The sequence below is a fragment of the Dreissena polymorpha genome, chromosome 4 (genome assembly GCF_020536995.1).
Source record: "Dreissena polymorpha isolate Duluth1 chromosome 4, UMN_Dpol_1.0, whole genome shotgun sequence".
In the NCBI taxonomy this organism is placed as follows: domain Eukaryota; kingdom Metazoa; phylum Mollusca; class Bivalvia; order Myida; family Dreissenidae; genus Dreissena; species Dreissena polymorpha.
Genome location: NC_068358.1, coordinates 129,900,264 through 129,923,326, shown reverse-complemented (window position 1 = coordinate 129,923,326; position 23,063 = coordinate 129,900,264). Strand labels below are relative to the sequence as shown.

The window sequence follows — 23,063 nt, the reverse complement described above, 5'->3', positions numbered from 1 at the left end:
TAATATTGAACTTGCGTTGTCAGTTTGGTCTAAAATCGCTGTGTGTGGTATTTGTGATATTATAGATAGAAGTGATAGCTATTGAAACATGATTATTGTCACCAACGAAGTTTGATTATCAATGTGAACTATTTGGAAAATCACCTCATTTTCGGGATTCCGAAATACATTTTGGTAAAGGTTATTTAATAACATGATATCATAGCTTGTCTCAATTACTTGTCTGTATATGTTAGTTTATATAAACACGCAGGTAAATATGTTAATGGAGATATGCACATTATGGCGTAAGACGTTAAGTAATATTAATGTGATTGTATAATAATAATTACATATGCAGATATAGAAGTAGTAGTCGAAGTAATGCTAGTAAAAGTTGTAGCAGCAGGTGTAGTAGTAGTAATAGTAGTAGTAGTAGTAGTAGTAGTAGTAGTACTAGCAGTAGTAGTAGTTGTAGTTGTTGTTGTTGTTGTTATTATTATAGCAGAAGTAGTAGTAGTAGTAGTAGTAGTAGTAGTAGTAGTAGTAGTAGTAGTAGTGGTAGTAGTAGTAGTAGTAGTAGTAGTGGTAGTAGTAGTAGTAGTAGTAGTAGTAGTAGTAGTAATAGTAGTTGTAGTAGTAGTAGTAGTAGTAGTAGTAGTAGTAGTAGTAGTAGTAGTAGTAGTAGTAGTAATAGTAGTTGTAGTAGTAGTAGTAGTAGTAGTAGTAGTAGTAGTAGTAGTAGTAGTAGTAGAAGTAGTAGTGGTAGTTGTAGAAGTAGTAGTAGTAGTAGTAGTAGAAGTAGTAGTAATAGTAGTAGTAGTAGTAGTAGTAGAAGTAATAGTAGAACTAGAAGTAGTAGTAGTAGTAGTAGCAGTAGACGTAGTAGTAGTAGTAGTAGTAGTAGTAGTAGTAGTAGTAGTAGTAGTAGTAGTAGTAGTAGAAGTAGTAGTAGTAGTAGTAGTAGTAGTAGTAGTAGTAGTAGTAGTAGTAGTAGTAGTAGTAGTAGTAGTAGTAGTAGTAGTAGTAGTAGAAGTAGTAGAAGTAGTAGTACTAGTAGTAGCAGTAGTAGCAGTAGTAGCAGTAGTAGTAGCAGTAGTCGTAGTAGTAATAGTAGTAGTAGTAGTAGTAGTAGTAGTAGTAGTAGTAGTAGTAGTAGTAGTAGTAGTAGTAGTAGTAGTAGTAGTAGTAGTAGTAGTAGTAGCAGTAGAAGTAGTAGAAGTAGTAGTACTAGTAGTAGCAGTAGTAGCAGTAGTAGCAGTAGTAGTAGCAGTAGTCGTAGTAGTAATAGTAGTAGTAGTAGTAGTAGTAGTAGTAGTAGTAGTAGTAGTAGTAGTAGTAGTAGTAGTAGTAGTAGTAGTAGTAGTAGTAGTAGTAGTAGTAGTAGCAGTAGAAGTAGTAGTAATAGTAGTTGTATTGACATAATAAAGTTGTTTAAAAAATAAACCGGGTTATTTTGTTAAGGTTTTGAACTGTTTCGTCTCTTAGCATATACCTACGGTATGCAAACAATTCAGCTGACAACGACGAAATTATTCGGGAACGGTATAAATAATAGTCTAGGCTCCATTCTATACATAGATGGTGACGTCACTACGTTATTGTCACCTCTATACTTAGACGCATCACACACCTCCATTTGGAGGCATTTATGACTACGACACAAAGAAGTCCGCGGATGAATGAAGAATTTGCTTTATAAGTAAACATTCATGTTATGATTTAAAAGTAGCGGATCCGTGGTCTAGTGGAAACACACTGACTTCACAATCCAGAGATCGCTGGTTCGATTCCCCGCTGAACCTAACCTACTAACTCGTCTTTCGCATGAGACGTTAAGCCGAGGTGCAGTGTACTAGGTGCTATACACCGGGCACTACAAGACCCAGGGTCACCTCTGGAACGAGTTGTCTTCTGTATCTTGCACTATCCCCCGTAACCAACTAACGCGTCTTTCTGGGGGCGATGGCCATATGGGAGACAATCCCGGTGCACTCGATAAAAAACAACAACAACAACAACATGATTTAAAAATTAAGAATTATTTTGTTCAGTCTTACGGTCTTATGTTAGTATCAATTAAAAGTTTCGTTAGTTTTCAACAATTTCGCTCTTTTTTTAAACTGTACTTTCACTTTCGGTTGTATAACAACATGTATCCTTTATTGACGAAAGTTTGCAATGAAATAGCGTTTTCAAAACCGCTTAAAAAGTTTCAGAAGGTGTGTCTGATGCATGTTTTGAATAGACACAATGTCATAGCTATATTGCCGACTAGTATGGGAACAATTTGATATTTCAAGAGGCTCCATTTGCATTGCAAGAGAAGTTCAAATTGACTTGTTCAGTTTGTTAAATTTTGACACCCTAATCATATATTTTTTTATAAGTGCCTGATAGATTTTTTTCTTTAAATAATTGAGATCAATGAAAAATTTAGTAAAAGCACAGCATTGATGTTCTATGATGGTCATTTTTAGTTGAATAGTATGTTACAATAAAACAATTATAACTGTTGTATTAATGAATTTAGATTAGGTGTCTTCTTTAAATGGGGTAGTAATTCATTATATGAGATTAGCACATTATATAGTTGAAAATAAATAACACTTTAATGACTTACCATAGTAAAATAAAGTTGCATAGAATATGTTGCGGGTCATAAAATGTAAAACTGAAATTAAAGAAGCTTTACACATATTTTACACTGACAACACTGTTGGTTTTCCTAAAAAAAATCCTTCCTATCTACCTGCCCTAGTTTTTTGGGGCAAATTTAAATATTATTAATATCATTGAGTTAAATTATTAAAATATCAATATGTTTTGATTGCATTAGCTTATTATATTATTAATAGTGAAATACTTTGCAAGGAAAGTCCAATTCTGTTTTAATTAGTCTTAATTATCTACTAGTAAAATTGAAAATATCAGTGGCATCCAATACTTGGATTATATGCGTATGAATGCATATTTTCTTTGACAGTTACATAGTACCCTATTTAATTGGATTAAAAAAAACAAATAACTATAGTTCCACAACCCAGCCCAAGTTGACTCAAACTGTATTAATTCATCAATTGATCCTATTTAATTATATTAAAAACAACATGTGTAAGATTTTGAGAATATCCCATGTATTCCTTTAGTATTCCTCTAGTACACGAACATGCACGTCTTACTAATGATTTACATGCACTCCTTAAACAGTTTAACAAAAATAATGAATGATTAATCCAAAGAAAACAACAAACAAGCTGCTTCATATAAAAAGTTAATTACATAAGATTACATAAGCAAAATAATCATTTTGATAATAAATCAAGGTTATACTTCAACCAAACCATTATAAATTTATTGTGGGGTGGGCGGGAGGTAATGTAAGCACTAAAACTAAAATGGGGGAAATGTCTGGGGAGGGAACATCTTAGGGGGGGGGACGTCCGGAATTCCTGCTAAGGGCGACAGTGTTGTTAATGTGTCTTTAGAAGAAATAACTGAAGGAAAGTACTCATTGGTGTATGCCCATCCAGAAGCATTTCTGAGCATATCAATTGGAACAGCAATATTGAGTGCATTTGAAAGAGATATAACTGTTTCATGCATTGCTTTTGATGAAGCCCACATGGTCCTTTAATGGTTGCTTTCCTATTAGGGAATTTTATACTTATTTTTTACTCTACAATCTAGCTCTTTTGTCATAAAATGAGAAGTTTTATTATCCAACAGGTTTTGTGTTTGAACCTCACAAATTTTATAATACAGAAGTCCCATCATATAATCATCATCACAATCAGCAGCAGCATTATCATATTCATCATCATCATCGTTAGCCGCAGCATCATTGTGTTGTTTTATCAGAATTCAATACAAATACAAACACAACCATTACAACTCTTACTACTACTACTACTAATTTATTAATTATCTACTACTACAACAAGAACAACAACTATGACTACTACTACTACTGATATTACTTCTACTACTACTAGTCTACTACTACTACTACTACTACTACTACTACTACTACTACTACTACTACTACTACTACTTGTACTACTACTACTACTACTACTACTAGTACTACTTCTACTACTACTACTACTACTACTACTACTACTTCTACTACTACTGCTACCACCACCACCATTACAACCACCACCACTACTACTACTACAATACTACTACTACTACTTGGTACACCAGTACTTGTTGTCAATGGAGACGATAATATGAACTCTTCCAGAGTATTGATCAAACCCACGCCCAGCGGACAACATTCTCTACACCATAGCGACCATGAATTAATATTTGACGCCATGTGCAACATTATTCACCTTATTACAAAAAAACATGGAATTCACAAAATGACTGAAAATGCTTTAAAATAAATGCAAATTTGAAATTTTAAACAAAACAACCTAAGCAATACATAATAAACACTACATTATTGAAACACTGATACCATGAACATTTTAGGGTGTAACACCTTATGTACATGTACCAGACCTTTTATGTACTACCGGTACTTTGAAAATTTACGTACCACCTACATAAAATATAGGTGTTAGTGTCCATTCATTCATAGCAGTCCTAATGAATTAAGGTCTTTTTCTAAACATGATTAAAGTCTAAAGAATGAAATAATTTGATTTTTTTACAGTTTGAACATTAAGGTCATTCCCTCTTCTCTTCAAAGTATCACATTTCAATTATACAATATAATACAAACATTTTAGACTTTATAATAATTAGTCAGGATATGATAAGAGACAAATGAATGTTTATAATTTACTTCAATTTCAGGTAAGACTAATAAATCATTTATTAAGTACTACATGTACTTGGGCTAATAAATTAAACTAAGACACTCAGTGACACTAAGACAATCTGACAAAAAATAAAATCTATGGCCAATATATAAGTCCAAATTCATAAATACTATCACACAAAATACATTTCATCAATAACACACATTCATATTAAATTAGTTATCTCTATATATTATAAATATGGTAAATAAAGTGTCAGATAGTGGTACATAAAGTGTCGGTACATAAACGGACTGGTACATAAGGTGTGACATTCAACATTTTAAAAATCAGTTAACAATATATAGACTTCATTGTTTTGCATATACACAATCAAAGCATATTTATTAAAAATTAAAACACACTGTTCATGGCTGTATCTTTTTATTTATACATGCATCAACTATTCTGGTTATTAATACATTTTTAAAATTATATATAAACAAGAGCACCACATAATGGGTGCCAAGCTAGGCTGCGGTGCAGTTTTGAATAAATGAAATTTATTTAACAATTTTTTTAGAGGTTAGTGACCTTGACCTTTGACCGAATGACCCCAAAATGGGTGTGGTGTGTAGAAATCATCAAGGTATATATACATGTGAGGTTTCAATGTTATAGGTGGAAGCATTTTGATTTTAGAGCCGATGTAAAGGTTTTAGCACGACGCCGACGTCTGACGACGAGCTGTCTATGACAATACCTAGGGTTTTCCCCGAAAACAGCCGAGCTAAATTGAGCGACATATAAATTAAATGGAAAACATACAATATTATGTCAAGAAAAATAAAGCTGTAAAATCTCACCTGCTTGTATTTGATGTTGCAATTAGCACATTCAGCATTTTCAGTATCTACTAAATAAATATATGAAAGTGCCAAATGTCCAAGATACCATGACGTCCTCCGGGACGATTGAACTTTATCGGTACGCAACACTAAACATCAAACAGCGTACCCTAACCCTAACCCTTAACACCTAACACATAGCAACTAACGCAACACCTTATAATCCTTTTTATCCTATATTTTTCCTTAGTATCGGGGGCTACCGCCCCCAAACCCCGCTTTGTCGATAGTGGTTAACAACTGCGTACCGGTAAAGTTCAATCTAGCCCGTCCTCCTCAAAATGTTAGATCCTTCGAACTCCATTTATTTTATCCCTGATTAATCCTCTCACACATTAGGCCTACATGTAAGATTCCTTGTAATGTTCACAGCGTTTAATTTAAATCGTTTACGTTCTCAAATGTCAGCAGGTATTTAATTAAAAATATTTATTTATGATTTAGATTTATTTACTATTTCGAAGATACAGTCTTGCAACGTGTTTAGTTAGTCTAAGTTACGTGTTTAGTGATTCTTACAAACAATAGACTGACATGAAAAGTGGCTCCTTTTGAAGCAATAACTGCATCCAAATATCGCCCCATTGGTGCAAAAAGGTACCAAGTGACATTTTGATAGTTTTGAGAAAAACGCGTTTAAAGATTTGAAAGTGAATATCTAATTTACTACATACAACTCAGGACTGCAATTGTGCATATGGTTAGATATAAATACAACCTTCATCCCTGCAAAAATTGAACATGTTACATTTATCAATAAGCGATAATTGATCAATTATGTCATATGGTTCCTTTTTGCATAATTCAATATTAAGTTTAACAAAATGCAAAAAGGTACCATATGCACACTTGGCTCCTTTTTGCATGAACTATTTATGTAGATTGTATTCTAAAATGGCATAATAAGGTACCATATGACATATGGTACCTTTTTGCACCACACAAAACTGGAAAGTGAATATGATGATTACACTTTATTAACAACAGTTAAGTATAAACATCTATAAAGATGTGACACATCTGTAAAGTTAAACAATTAAAGTATTGTTGAGATTAAAAAACAATAGTATTTTTTAAAGTTAATCTTGCAAACTTCAGTTTTTGACATAAATGTACAGCACCCATAATATCCACAATGTCAACATTCTTCACTCGATATCAGTATCTTCCTCATCTGACTCCATAGGAACAAAATCCTTTTCCTTACTGCTCGTCGGTAAGGACTCGTAATAAGAATTTAACTCCTCAGGAATGGTTTCTTTTGAGCATAAATTAACAAGGTCATTTTTCTTTTGAATCGATATTGGCAGTTTTGTGTCGTAACAACGCTTTAAATCTGACTCACGATTTGGCCAAGTGTTATGAACACCTTTCTGTTTTCTTGTTGTTTTCTGTACTTGAATTTCCTGAAATTGGTTGTCGTCAAAGCTGTAGTTCACAAATACTGATCTTTGATTGTCCCTTCGCACTTGTATCCACTTTACCTTAAGCCAGTTTATTCTTTGTCCAGTGACTGATGTTTTTAGGTTTGTACAATGTTTCTTTACAAAGTCTTTGAAGTCCATTACATGATTGTATTTCATTGGTATAGTTACATATGGCTGTGATTTTCTTGCCAGAGAAATTCAAGTACACCATTGGGATGGAACATACACTGGCGTTACTTTTTTGGCACGTTCAATGGTTGAATGGACTGAATCGCATTCCATTTGGGAATGGCCGGAAAGTAGAAATGTGGCTAATGGCTTTCAGGTTTGGGTACTTGCGATATGGTATACAACAGTGACACAGTTACATACTGATTCCGATTTTGACCTCCACATGTATCAGAAAAATATATTATTTCATTGACATTGCCTCTATGGCAGACAGATTATGTGTTCTTTAATAAGCATGTGGCGATTTCATATGCTCCCCGTTTACATTGGGTTTCATCCCATACATGACAGACAGCTTGCTTGTCTCCTAAGGAATATATAGTGAGGTTAAAGCAGCTTAGTTTCCTTGAATAGTAGAGTTCACTCACTAAAGAACACGGCGTTGTAAGAACTGCCTGCAGACCGAATGTTGCCACATACACACTCTTGTCTGTCTTAGCTCTTTCTGTATCCTTTGTTTTTTTCTTCACGCGCTTTTTTCTTTTGTACTTGATGTTCATCATATTCTTTTTGTAGTATTTCATTTACTGTGCCTGCTGCCTTTCTTCTGTCATATAAAGTATAGAAGGAGCACTGGTCCTTTTTAGGTTTGAAAAAAGATAAATTGTAATTTTCACAAAAAAATCTTTCTATACATTGATTGTTTCACACTGGTTATTCCTTTCTTTTCACAATCTTTGACATATAATTTCCACATTTGTTTAATGTTTAAGTCATGTGCTAGGTATTGTTTTCGTGTGTAGTGAGATTCCATTTTTGGAAATGATTCAATGTGTTTTTTTTACAATTTCAACTGTACATGTATCTTATTTGTTTACAGATGGATCTTTTCCTCTCATATCCGTCGCAACAAATGCCCCATGTTTCTTCTTTTTAAGTGTGTAATTAATTGTTTTCCTGTTGATGTCCAATGTTTTCATAAAGAAGTTTCTACAAACGCGTTCTTTCCGGTCATTATGTATCATGAAATACTTCTGCGCTATAGATCTCTTGCCTGTAACTTTCCTTTTTGTTGCGCTTTTTTGTACCATGTCACAGATATACTGTCTTTGGCGCTCATAACTTCCCAAAGAATAGTACAATTAAAATATGTCTTCCCGCTACTCTTCAGTGAATTTCTCGCTACACTTGAAACGACATTTGAGGCAACTATGAGAGTGGACCTTTTTCGGGGCAACAACTCTCCCAGTTGCAGAAACATATTCCTTCCCTTCACTTTTCAATAATTTTCTAACATTCCGCTTCCACTTTTCTGGGTTCCGTGTTTTCTTTCGACTTGAATGCTTCTTAGGAGGACTTCTGTATGAAGCACGTTTGTGTGGGGTTGTTTCGACAGGCATATTTCCATGGTCTGATTCATCATTTGGTGTGGAAGGAAGAGATTCCCTTGCAACCTCCCATGTAGGATCTGTGTCACGTTTAGCATCACTGTCATTTGAAATTATATCAATGGTATCATAGTGCTCCTGTCCTCGAACTGCTATATAAGCTAGATTGATTACTTTCTCTGTTGTTTGTTCAGGTTTTATGTCAATCACTGGTGTTGATATTGAACTTGAATATATTCTAACAACACTTCCGTAAAAGTTTGCTGTGGCCAAAGGAACAATGTCTGCTATGTCTAAATTCCATTGTCCTCTTGTTTTCAACAATTAAAGTTCATTGAGAAATTCCACCTTACTGAACATATCCTTTCTAGTACAGAAAGATATATATTTGTCTGCGTTTGTTGTCATGAAGTCACAGACATTTGATCTGATTTCAGACGCACTTTCAGCAATTTTTCCACTTGTTTTCAATAACGTGAAAAAACAGTTTCCATCTCCATTAATACTGACCCTGCGCAGCTCATTACAAGCAATAAGTGTGTCAAGTCGTCCTGTATGGGCTTTTCTGATCATAGCCTCGATTGTACAATTATGTTGGCTGATTTTCTGTGCTCTATTAACCGCTACACTGGCTACCTTTCGTCTGTTTTGCAACAATATTATTTTATCTCTCAATTTCTTGGCAAGTACACTTTGACTTATTCTCCTTTTATTATTTTTCTTTCGAATTTTCAATTTCTTGGTTTTCTTTTTCCATGCAGTTTCTCTTTGCTTGTTCATTAGCACACGTCTCTTTTCTTTTGTCTTCAGCTTCTAAAAATTGAATTCTGAATCAGTTGAATTGATCGCATCTTTGTTAGGATCATAATTTTCATCATCAGCACTATCATCATGATCTGATTCACTATAACTTTGGATAAGTTTCCTTTTAACTGGTTGCTTCTTTTTTCTACCAAGATCAGCTAATGGAATATCTTCCGAATCTGTAGTGTCGTAATCATTGTCTTTTGTTTGCGTTGCTATCACAGGTCCAAAAAGTTCCTCTTGTGTAAATGTATGATAAACTTCTTCATCGGACCAAACCTCGTCTTCTATCTGTTAAGCAAATACCAACATAAAGTGAATCTATTGATTATACTGTTTAAATAAAATGAAAACTTATTTCTGTAAAAACTGTGAAATTACAAGCTACCTTTTGAAACGTTAGTACATTTAAAGTATGTTCTTCTTGTGACTGCTCCCAGAAATAAATTACTACCATATAGGACAGAAATCAACTCTTTCAAAAAGGATGCAAGTATTATATTGAGTATTATGTTTTCTTTGTTTCCATTACTATCTGGTATATAAATTTAATTTGGCAATAAAAATATACTTACAGATTTATTATTTTCCATCTCCTTCTATGAATAACGTGTACAAAGTCATATGTATAGAATCTCAGTATTTGTCTGCTCTCTTCACTTTAATAATCACCAAATGAAGGTGCAAACACTTCACCCTCATAATTATCATCTGCTAATTACAAGACAACTTAGGGTAACAGGATAGTTTGATAGTGTTATCACTGTCTGGAAAGTGTATTCATTGCTGAAGCAAAAGGTACAACATAAACCAATTGATTGTTACCTGGGTCTGGATAGTGTATTCATAGTTGTGCTAAAAGGTACCAACTAAACATATTGATATAATAAAAACAATGTGGACACATTCATTTCATGTCTGCAAAAAGGTACCATGTGTCATATGGTTCCTTTTTGCACTGATATTTATTTAAATTTTCCACACACCCTTGGTGCAACAAGGTACCATGTGTCATATGGTACCTTTTTGCACTGATATTTATTTAAATTTTCCACACACCCTTGGTGCAACAAGGTACCATGTGTCATATGGTACCTTTTTGCACAAACAAATGTTGCAATTTTCACTTGGTACCTTTTTACATAATCCTACATCTTTGGAACCTTACAAGATACAGCTTAGATATTTTTACAGAATGTAGATTATACAAAATCCTAATGAAATATACTAAAATGTCATTTTTGACCAAAATGTCATATGGTACCTTTTTGCACCAATGGGTCGATATATATTAAGCTTGCCCAGTTTGATGGGGCCTGTTTTTGGTAATAATTAATTACCATTTTTCACTTCCGTGTTCATTATGTTTACCAACGCCTTGATGGAAAAAACGTCCGTTTCCCACAATGCTTAGCGCGCATTCACACAGAATGCATTCACACAGGTCAGTAAGACCGGTGTGACACAATGGTCTAGGCTCTGTATAAAACGCGGCATTTAGCGCAGACTGCAAATTGCAGGCTGCGTTATCGGGCCATAAAACGCAGCCAATATAGACATCGTTGCAGTCAATATAGATATCGTTGGAAAAAGGCAGGCAATATAGAAATAGAAGGAATATGCAGACAATATAAATTTCGAAGGCAAAACGGGTGAAATTTGAGAGGATTACCGTATCAATAATTCGAAGGTTTTAATTAACAGTATATGTATGAAAGTGGTAAAGGTCCAAACCATTATAAGACGTAAATTATCGTTTTTAATCGCTAAAATGGCAGTATAATTATAAACGCATTTAGATTTTCTGTATCAAGAAGAAGACATAATAATTTATTTGATTGTTTAACATTATTATTTATGAAATGAATGTATGTATAGTGTATGTACAGATTAAACGTGTTGTTGTTTTCAACGCAGTCAACGCAGCCAATATATAGACATCGTTGCAGGCAATATAGAAATCGTTGGCAAACGCAGCCAATATAGAAATAGAAGGAATATGCAGCCAATATAGAGATAGAAGGCAAAAACGTGTGAAGTTCGAGAATGATTGTATCAATAAGGTTTTACACAGAACAAGTTCCACTCTTATCTGATATATTTCGCCTAAATAGGCTTTTTCAAAGTTTGTTTTAACAAATTAACTACATTTCCTTTCTATTTCTCAACACAAACAATTATATAATCATATATATAATTTATATGATTGTTTGTGTTGAGAAATAGAAAGAAAATGTAGTTAATTTGTAAAAACAAACTTTGAAAAAGCCTAATTAGGCGAAATATATCAGATAAGAGTGGAACTTGTTCTGTGTAAATTTATATTTATCCCTACTGGATACAAAACTGAGTAATAAGGTTTTAATTAACAGTATATGTATGAAAGTGGTTAAGGTCCATACAATTTTAAAACTTATCGTTTTTATTGCTAATATGGCAGTACATTTATACACGTTTTATTAATTTCTGTATCAAGATGAAGACATAATAATTTGTTTGTATGCGCACACATGAGTAATAAAAAATGTATTAACATAATTATATAAAATGTATAAAATGTATGTATGTATATGTATGTATAGATTGAACGAATTGTTGTTTTTAACGCAGACAATATGGACATCGCTGCAAATTGCAGACTGCGTTATCGGGCCATAAAACGCAGCCAATATAGACATCGTTGCAGTCAATATAAATATCGTTGGAAAACGCAGGCAATATAGAAATAGAAGAAAAACGCAGTCAATATAGAAACAGAAGAAAAACGCAGCCAATATAGAGAAAGAAGGCAAAAACTTAATGATGTTGTTTGTGGCTAATTTTATTTGGGTGGCAGACGTTTCCCCCCCCCCCCCAAGACGTTTCCTCCCCAGATGTTTCGTCCCCAAAATGGGGGTGAAACGTCTGCATAATATGTAATTGTATATTAGCAGTAGTTATTTGCAATAAAGTGAAAATAAAGTATTAGTATATTAATTGAGTGCATTTTATGCGTAAAAAATGATGTAAGTTGAGTCCTGACTGATTAAAATATTAATTAATGATTTTATATGGTTGTTTAGGGAAGCCTCTAACAAATTTAACAATTAAATAGATCTAATTATACTTGATTTTATAAGTGCCTTAAATTGTTCTTGCATTAATTAAGCTCATTGAAAAATTGAGTAAAATCACAGCTTTGATGTTCTTTGATGGTCATTTTAAATGGAATAGTATGTAACAAATTAAAATAATTATAACTATTGTATTAATCAATTGAGTAAAAGCACACCTTTGATGGTCATTGAAAGTGGAATAGTATGTTACAAATTAAACAATTATAACTATTGTATTAATCAATTGAGTAAACGAACACCTTTTATGTTCTTTGATGATCATTTTAAGTGGAATGGTATGTTACAAAGTAAAGAATTACTATTATTGAATTAATGAATTCATTTTGCTACAAACAAATACAAGTATACCTATATATATACTAAAAACATTTTACACTGATTCATTCTGTTATTAGAATTTACTGCAATAATATTATTCATAAGTATCATAGTGATTGACATTTTCAGAGTTTGTGAGTTTGTGAATTGGATATAATATTTTCTTAGTGTTCTTGTGTAAGAATTTATAATGTCGGATCTTTGTTTAGATTGTAAGAACAATGTTAGTGAACAAGAAGAAGCTATTGAATGTTATTTATGTCACAAGTGGCAGCATCGAACATGTGAAAGTGGTAAGTCAAATTAGATAATTATATAATATTAGAATTCTATTTCTCATCAAGGACTTAGATAAACATCATTTGAATTATATGTGTATACTGGAGCACTACAATTTCATGTAAAATGTTTATTATACTTGCTAGGTTTTTGTTTAAATTATCAATTTATTTTTCAAAATGAATAAAAGGCATAAAATGATAGTTACATAATGAAGATAAGCCATAAGTTATGATTTTTAAGAATGAATAATAACTATAACATATTTGGATTTTTATTTTGAGTAAATAAAATTGTTATATGACATTAAAATTATAATTTAATACAGCCAGTATTGAATTGTATTTCTCAAAAATACTCTTTAAAAATTAAAGGAAACAAAAGAATGAAAATATTTTCAAAACTAAGCAAATAATACGAAAGTTATGAGAGTTTTTAATATTCTATTTATTAGCAAACAGTTAACCAAGCCCCAGTTTCTGAATTTCATTTTTGTCTATATATCACTTCATAAACTATTGTTTTCGTTGGAAGTTTTTACAAATTGATTCAGTCTGTCATCAAGATTATCATGTAATAAAAAGTTTGATACTAAGGGGTGTTTTAAAAGATAATGAAGCCTAAATGAGAATTCTTCTCAAATTTCAGATGTTTAGTTATGGCAACAATTTTGTTTGTATTGCATAGGGAAAGGTTTCAAGTTTGTGTTATTTGTCATATTTAATTTTGATAAATAACTATCAGTGTGTCATAGATCTTTACTAATACCATTTACCTTCCATTTTAAAAATTAATTTTATTTGTAGCCAAAAAAATGTGACAGCATTTTCATCATTTGGCTAATATTAAATAACAACCACACCTACCATTATACAAGATATAAGGCTCTTATGGTGCAATAAACAAGCATTGATTAGATTAGCAAGTGTAGTACACAAGATAACAGCTAGATTATGGGTGCAATATACAGGCCCTTTAATCAGCATTGATGAGGTTAGGTGACATCTTTAAAGGGGGATAAGATGAGATTAGCACATTATCATGCAAAAAAAAAGTTTTTAAATAGTTTATCACTGTATTAATTAGTATTAATGAATAGATTTGTTTTGTCTTAATTGATAGTTTTATATATGGTAGTCATATATGCATCTGTTGTATTTTACAGGGGCGGATTCAAAATGAATCTTTCATATATCTTCATGTTATAATCTGTATTCAATGAATGTTTGACTGTTTATCAGTCTAATAGACAGTCTGTTGAGCTCTAATAGATAATAAATTGCATACAACTATGGTCATTTTGAGATTAAATGTCAGCTTGTGTATTGTCTAATATACCGGTTATCAGATCTTTAACAAAAAAACATTTCTCTAAATGAAGGTCATTATTGATATTTCCAGGTATCACACAACGTCAGTATAAAAATGCAATCAAGGCCAATCTTGATATTCCATTCATGTGTCAGAAATGTCTCCGAAGGAATCCAACGACTGACGAGCATGGCGCTACATTTGTCGTACAAACCTCTCTTCTTTCTGAGGAAAGTAGTGTCAACCAATCTGCAAGGGACGCTAGTGTTGAAATTGAAAGTAATGCTATGGATTACTCACGTGTTGAATCTGTTGGGGATACTAGTGAAAGTGATGCTATGGATTATTCAAGTGTTAGGGATGCTGACTCTACAGATACTGCTAGTGCTGATCAGCTGAATCAACCATTTGATCTTCTAGACAGACCCGCTATCAATCAGGATCCTGAAACCGTGGAGACTGATATTGGTGATGAGTCCCTGTCAACCACCGTGGTAGAAGAACAGGCTGTCACCTTTGAAGTGATTGAGATAGGAAGCAAGAAGGGGAAACCTTTATTAGTTGTATCAGATGGATTTAGATATTCTGTGAAAAAGACACAAAAGAACTCTGTGCTATGAACATGCTCCTTAAGAAGCAGCAAGTGCCTGTGTTACGCGACAGTGATTCAGAATTGTGGAGTTTGATACTGAACTGCTTAGATTTGGTGTTTGTTGAACTGATATATTTAATATCTTTGCATTTAAAACACCATTAGACACTTGTTACCAGATTTAAAATGTTGGTGTTCATGATATTGTGGAGTGTGATACTGAATTGCTTAGATTTGGTGTTTGTAGAACTGATATATTTCATATTTATGCATTTAAAACACTTTTTTTAATTTGTAAAATTATTAACTTTTCCTTAAATTCCACAAATTCATTAAATAAAAAAGTGTTTTGTTGCTTTTAAATATAATTAATATTATTGAGTAAATTATTAAAATATCAATAAGTTTGATTACATTTGCTAATTTTACCAATAATAATGAAATAATGCACAAGGAAAATGCAATTCTGTTTTAATTAGTCTGAATTAGTTATAAGTAAAAATTAAAATATCAGTGACATCCAATCATTTTATTATATAAATACATATAAATGCATGAAAAAAAAATTGTTGACAATTATATAGTTTATTTATTTATCATATTTAACTGTTACAAGGAAAACAGTTTTGAAATTAATATAAATTTGATTTAACCATTTTATCAATTCACCAATTGACCCTATTTAATTGGATTAATTGGATTAAAAGCAACAAACAACTACACTAATGCATACATGCCATACGTCCCGATCTCGGCGGGACAGTCCCGCTTTTGGGCCCTTTGTCCCGCCGTCCCGATATGAGGCGATTTGTCCCGACATTCGTAAAAAACGATGTAAGGTCTATAGGTTCCCAATAAAATTCGCTATTCAAGCTCTGTTTCGCTAACACTTACCCCCGCTAATCCCTTTATTGCCCCCAATTAACAATCCGATTCTACTTATCGTGTGTACCAGTGTTGTTTATGACAGCGATTTATCGGCTAATTATTGATTTCATCAGGCATTCACACCATGGTGGTCTTCAAGATAGTGGTCGCTTATTGCTATCGATAGTTGTATTATAATGAAATAAATGTTGAAAATTTGTTTATTTTTGTATTTGTTTGAAACGGTTTACAAAACAATTGTTTTGTAAAATTAACTCTACGTCATTAATGAGTCTTTTACATTCAATGTTTAGTTCATAAATAGCGGGATAATCCGAATGTGAAATATACCAAAATCGCAACAAACAGTCCAATAAGTGATACCCATCCTGTCTAGTGTAATTGGGTGTAATTGTAATAAAAACAACGAGGTGCTATGCATGACAGTTTGACCCTACTCCAATAAAGCTAAAAACCACGAGGTGCTATGCATGACAGTTTGATCCTACTCCAATTAAGCCGCGACAATTGACAAGTAACAAACTGCGCATGGATACATGCTTAAAAAAACATCGCAACAAACAGTAAAAGTGGTACCCATCTTGTCTTGTGTTATTTTAATAAAAACAACGTGTTGTTATTCATGACAGTTTGACACTACCCCAATACAGCGCCTGACAATTCACAATTCAGTTTAATCTGTGTATATAAGAAGAAAACAAAATATGATTATTAACATTAGAGAAAAATAATTCGAGTAAAGCATCCATAGACTTCTTTTGTCCTTTTGTTTTTGTTGGTGTAAATACGGTTGAGGCGTTGTTGAGAGTTAAAATGAACACAAAGACAGTTTGCTTCCACCAAAAACCTACCTCTGAAATGTGTACGGCCGCGCATTCCGTGTGTAACTGATGTAAATGTTCGGTAGATAGTTTACTGTAACCAGTACTTTCAGTGTACTGGATAGCCTCCCCTGCGTTAATGTTTGCCATTGCAATTAATATAATGAGTATTGTTGTCGTAATGTTCTAGATTTTGTACTCTAAACAGATGAATATTATCCTCGTTGTTTGCCATTGTCTTATTTTATAAAACTGTTATTGTTATGTTTATGATTCCATGCTTCATATCAGATGTTTTATGTCTTGAATAAAAGTTACTCACGAGTATTTGTTAGTACTATACTGACTACAGTAAAGGTGGAATGATCAATCGTTTTAGGTGTCCCGCTTTTGGGTCAAATGTCCCGACAATTTTTTATGGAATGTCCCGCTTTGGACCTAAAAAATTATGGCATGTATGACTTATGATTTACATGCATTCCATTCACAGTTAAACCAAAAAAATAATCAAACAAGCTGCTTCATAAATAAAGTTAATTGAAAACTTCATAAACAAAATAATCATTTTGATAATAAATCAAGAATAAACTTCAACCAAACAATCATACATTTATTGGGGTGGAAACGTCTGCACTTAAACTAAAGTGGGGGAGAAACGTCTGGGGAGGAAACGTCTAGGGGAGGAAACGTCTTGGGGGTGAAACGTCCGGAAACCATTTTATTTTATCGAGATTTTCTAAGTGTGAATTTAAGGATGTACAATTAGCTGCCAATTCATACTTCCCTTTGAATTTCAACCAAAAAGACCCTTAATTATGCCGGGTGTTTATTTGCTCAAATGACTTCAAAGCGATTTAAATTGCAACTTAAGGAATGAAATTTCACACATATTGTTAAACAAATTGTTATAGTTAAGCGAGTAACTCATAGTCGTATATTTATATCGGATTTTTTTATCCATTTCATTTCAGTGTTATTACTTGTAATATCAGTACTGTCAGTGAGATATTTGGAATACTTGTTTTGTGTGTGTTGTATGTACAGTGCTTTTTCGTGTTTTTCAACAGTTTTTTTGTGTGTGTTTAGTGCGATATTTGGAATACGTGTTTTGTGTAATTTGTGTTTCAGTGTTTTTGTGTGTTATTTATTGCGTGTATTGTGCCTATAGTGTTTTCGTGTGCTTCAACAGCTTGTGTATATAATAGTTTGTGTAGTCCGTCTAGTGAGTGTTAAAGAATGGCTTTGATTTTCGGACACAGCCAGGTGAAGTATATGCACCAGTACCTAAAAAGTGAGGACATTATAACATTATCATTCTCCGGTTTCACAACGGTAGATCTTTAGGAAGAAGAGTCGATTTTTGAAATCGTGCCCTCTTGCAAGGTTAGTTAACGTTACCTGTTGTTGCTTTTGTGCGTGAATAAAACCATATTGTTATGAAACATTCTTACATTTAATTGGAGATATACTTTAAAAGTTCGTCTTTAGATTTACCTCTACACTTAATAATTGTATTTATAAGGTCTAGATGGAAATAATACAAACAAAAACTTACTTTGTATAGCTGGCTAATATCAACCTTACACATTCCTTTATATATCCAAAAAAAAATATTAACAGACTGTTTAATTAAAAATATAAATCCGTTCCGAAGACGACAGTGTAAAGCACAGAAATTACTAGTGCTGCAACAATACGCCAAAAACCGTATTGCAATATATTGTCAGTTCAAAAACCTGTATTGCAATATATCGCAATATATTGCTAACTTGTACCAAAATTATAACTTGCCAATTACACGATAATCCCATAAATTCCAATTTTAAAGCAAATTCAGGTAAATATTTACTATAAATGTGCTCAATAATAATAAGAAACACAAACATTCGCAAATTTTCTTAAGTATCAAATACATTTTTGCAATTGTTACTATTTAAAGATGTGATGAAATAACGTCCAACCGGGGCGTTTTTCCCACTGAACACTCGTAATTCAGCTGACGTGATGTTCCCGTTTTTATACAACACAAAATACACCCATACTTTCCATGCGACGTTCTACATGTCTGTATAATTTTCGCGCGCTTTTTATTGAGACAAAGGATAAAGCACTTTTTATTTGATGCTATAATTTTTTATTGTCGCGTTAGCATTCAAATTTGGAAGCGTGTTTCCGAAATTCGGATTACAAATAATGCTCAAATCAGAATCAAACGAAACATTTACAGCTGTGCGCAATTAATTCAACGATAATCTGTTCAAAAGCATCGAATGAATGCTCCCATGTAACAACGCTACTCCGTATAATACACTTTTTAGAATGCCATTTTTACGTAAAAAATAATTTACACTGCTTTGTTTTGTTTACCTTTTTATCATTATTTCGGATGGCTTTTCTGGACGAAATGTGAATGAATTTTTGTAAAATTTTCGTACCGGTATGATGAAAATCATATCGCAATACAATATGCGGATTGCGTATTGCGATATATACCGATATACCGGTATATTGTTGCAGCCCTAGAAATTACTGATGTTTTATTGGTTTAGGTCCAGAACCGCCGAAAACCAAAAAGGCCGCATACCAAAAAGACCGAATACCAAAAAGGCCTTACCAAAAAGGCCAAAAAATGAACCAAAAAGGCCTTAAAGCAATTATTGTTATTATAGGTTTCAAATCTCTGGTTTAGGTCCAGAAAGGCCGAAAACCAAAAAGACCACATACCAAAAAGGCCGAATACCAAAAAAGCCTTACCAAAATTCAAATTCTTAATTACAAAATATACACAATATTAATTAATTGAAAATGGAGTCGACATAAAACATATACAAGTTTTTTATTTTGTTTATTACAAAATATACATAATTTCATTTAATTTCAATTACATGATAATATTGTTTGTCATGTGAATTCTATTTTCTATTAAATCAAAATGGAGTAAGACATAAAACATGTATGAACTTTTTTCGCCTCATACTTGTCACATTAAATTAGAGATCGAACGAGGTCGTTATAGTCAGATACTACGCGAAAATAGAAAATGTAAGTTTTGCAACGGACGCGCTATAGAAAACGAGTGTCACTTTGTACATGTTTGTCCTCTGTATAGAGAAATTAGAAAGGAATATTTAAAACCATATTTTTGAAGGTGGCCAACTAAAATAAATTTGACATTCTAATGCAGTCGGCTGATAAAAAATACATTATAAACTTTGCTTTATATATTTTAATGCTACTGAAATGCGTAATAATATAGACAATCTGTTATAATTGTTTATAATATCACATAGAATAAAGCATTTTTATTTCTTTCGGTTTAAGTCTTCCGAATTTAATGTAGCAAGTTTTATGGTGTACGGAAGAAACCCCCTTCGGAAGAAACCCCCTTCCCAAAAAACGGCATAGCGGAACAAACCCCCTTTCATATTTTGCATACGCGGAATAAACCCCCTCGCTAGTTTTGCATATGCGGAATTAACCCCCTTCCATAGCGGAACAAACCCCCTTCCATAAAGAAAGAATATGCACGTTTTTGTAAAATATTTTGTTAATACGCTAGCTATTCTTACGACACAGGAACAGTTACTCCGATCCTAATAAAACCGATCCTAATAAAAAGACGAATGCTTCGGTTATTGTAGGAAAAAATGTACGTAATATCGTCGCCACGATCGGCGCGAGGCGCTAACTTGTCGTTGCTGCATTTTATTAAATTCGTCTTCAATGTAAAAAAATTCTTGCCTATTTTGGGTTATTGTAACATATTTTTATCTATACAGTACAATTTAACACATATAAAACTCTTATAATCTCAGTTTAACGAATGCAAGTAAAATTCACACGACCATCTAAACATTGTCAAGTTGTTTACAAACTGCCGGTACACTTCTTTAATCAGCACAAAGCAGTTTGGAAATAAATTTAATTAAACAGACGAATTAACAACTTGTTAACTAACGACCGGTACACTCCTTTAATCAGTTTTTCACACCTTCTTTTAAAGTGATATTATGCGCGTTTTCACTGTCGAATTGAGATTCACAGCTTGAATATTTAATGTGAATCATTAACAACTTGTGAACAAAAGGCCGGTACACTTCTTTCATCCGATTTTCGCACATTCATTCAAAGTGATGTAATGCGCTTTTTTCACTGTTGAATTAAGTTGAAGCTGAAAAGAAAAGAATTAACATGTCAATATACTGCCCCGTAATGTCCCGAAATTATCCGTATAACAAAATTGTGTCTGTGTGTCGTATGAATGAATCTGCACTTAAAGTAAATTAAGATTCACGTCGTACATCGAGTCATTTCGTCAGTTGTCAGAACGAAAGTACGTTTTATATTCCAATGCATTATTTTCTCTTTCCTGGATATTGTTTTGTTATGTTGATGCTGCATTTACAAGTTTTAGTATATATGAAGTGAAAACACCAAAAAATAAACAACGGTTGCGATACACACTCATAAAGTTTAAAACATAGCATATGCTGCTAGATGCGCATAACACTTTGATAATGGATTTTGGATACCACTTCGGAAGGGGGTTTATTCCGCCTGTCTAAAAACTTGAAGGGGGTTTGTTCCGCTATGGCGTTTTTAGGGAAGGGGGTTTCTTCCGCTATGGAAGGGGGTTTGTTCCGTGTATGAAAAATATGAAAGGGGGTTTGTTCCGCTATGCCGTTTTTATGGAAGGGGGTTTCTTCCGAAAGGAGTTTATTCCGGTAATCACTTTTACAGGAACGGCAAGTTAGTTAAATGGATGCGTTCGTTTTTGTCTTGTATTCATTTCTTAATGGTTCAAACATTTAACCGTCGAAGGAATAGTACATGTACGTTTTCATATGTCCTACATTAACTATGATTGTATATGTATGATTGTATTTAAAATGAAGTCAATATTCTTAAAAACATGTATCGTCCGGGAAATGCTGAGTAGAGACGGGCTGCATCTGAGCATTAGGGGAACTGCAGCAGTTGTAGCGTGCGTGGAGCGAACAGTGAGACAGCTTTTAACCAGAGCTCCAGCGCCTGCTCCTGCTGCAGCTCCTGATTGTGCCACAGCTCCAGCGCCTGTCAGAGCTCATGTGACTGACAGAGCTCCAGCGCCTTCTTCTGCTGCAGCTCCAGCGCCTGCCAGAGCTCCAGCGCCTGCCAGATAATAGATTGGCGAGTGTTTTTGTTGATTGCCATTTTTTGTTTCACTTTTAATGTTGTTGCTGTGCAGTCCGCACAGGCTAATTTGGACGACACTTTCCGCTTGTATTGTATATTCTGTTTTAAGGAAGTCTCTTCTCATTGTTCCACTATTATTGTTTTTGCTGATAGAATTATGGAAAACAAATTACTTTAAACAAATTTGCATTGTTTATATTTTGATTATTGTTGAGTAACACAGACGTTTACATTGCGTGAAAATGAATTACTAATTTATTAAATTTGTGAGGCCTTCATGTTTATTACTACACGGACATATCTACGATTATAAGTTACATAAGCCTTCAGACAATTTTAGTGAAGTTGAAACCCCGGTGACCGGCGTCCTTCGAACGTCTACAAATGTAAAATATTGAGAAGTTAGTCAACAGGTGTCACATTCATTATATTTGTATATTAAGTTGACTGATTTCGCACCTTTTTCGAACGCGCTTTCCCAAAATAAAGGATAATCGGACAGACACTGTAAAAGACCCCTGGTTTAACATGTATAACACTCCTTTCAAACGGCCTTTTGTTTATTCTTAAGCTTCTCATATCGTTCTTCAATTCTAACAAGTAAACATGGCAAAATAAAACTTAGTTACGTGTCAGAAATATGCTGGCTTATTTTTTTCCTATGATGAGGATTAATTAATGGATGATAACACACAACAAGGCACATTCCAATTATATAATGAGTTCGACACGTATAATGCTTTTATATTTCATCATTTAATATAAATAATGACCACCCTCGCGAAACCTGCCTAATCAGTTTTCCTTCTATATCTACATGAGCTGCGCTCAAAGCTGCGTTTTCCATATATATATTTTAGCTGTCAGCTGCCTTCCTACGTACGCATTTAGTTTCAAGTAGAATTCAAATTATTTAAATTATTTGAAAGCAATAAAATGTGTATTTCATTCATAAATATATTTAAATACAAGTTTATATTCTTTTATTACAGATCGTGTACATTTGTGTGTAATAAACCTCTCGGTATCAAGATTAAATTCAACTTGTTTGATATCCGTTTTAAAATATATTAGGTTCAAAGTTTTAAAATTGTATGGACCTTAAACACGTTCATACACATAATGTTAATTA

General features: G+C 33.1%; 1 protein-coding gene across 1 annotated transcript in view; it reads right to left on the bottom strand.

Annotated features, from left to right (window-relative positions):
- LOC127876444 (ubiquitin carboxyl-terminal hydrolase 38-like) overlaps positions 1-23,063 on the bottom strand; it is a 553,141-nt gene that overhangs the window by 283,149 nt on the left and 246,929 nt on the right. The gene's annotated exons all lie outside the window — the stretch shown is intronic.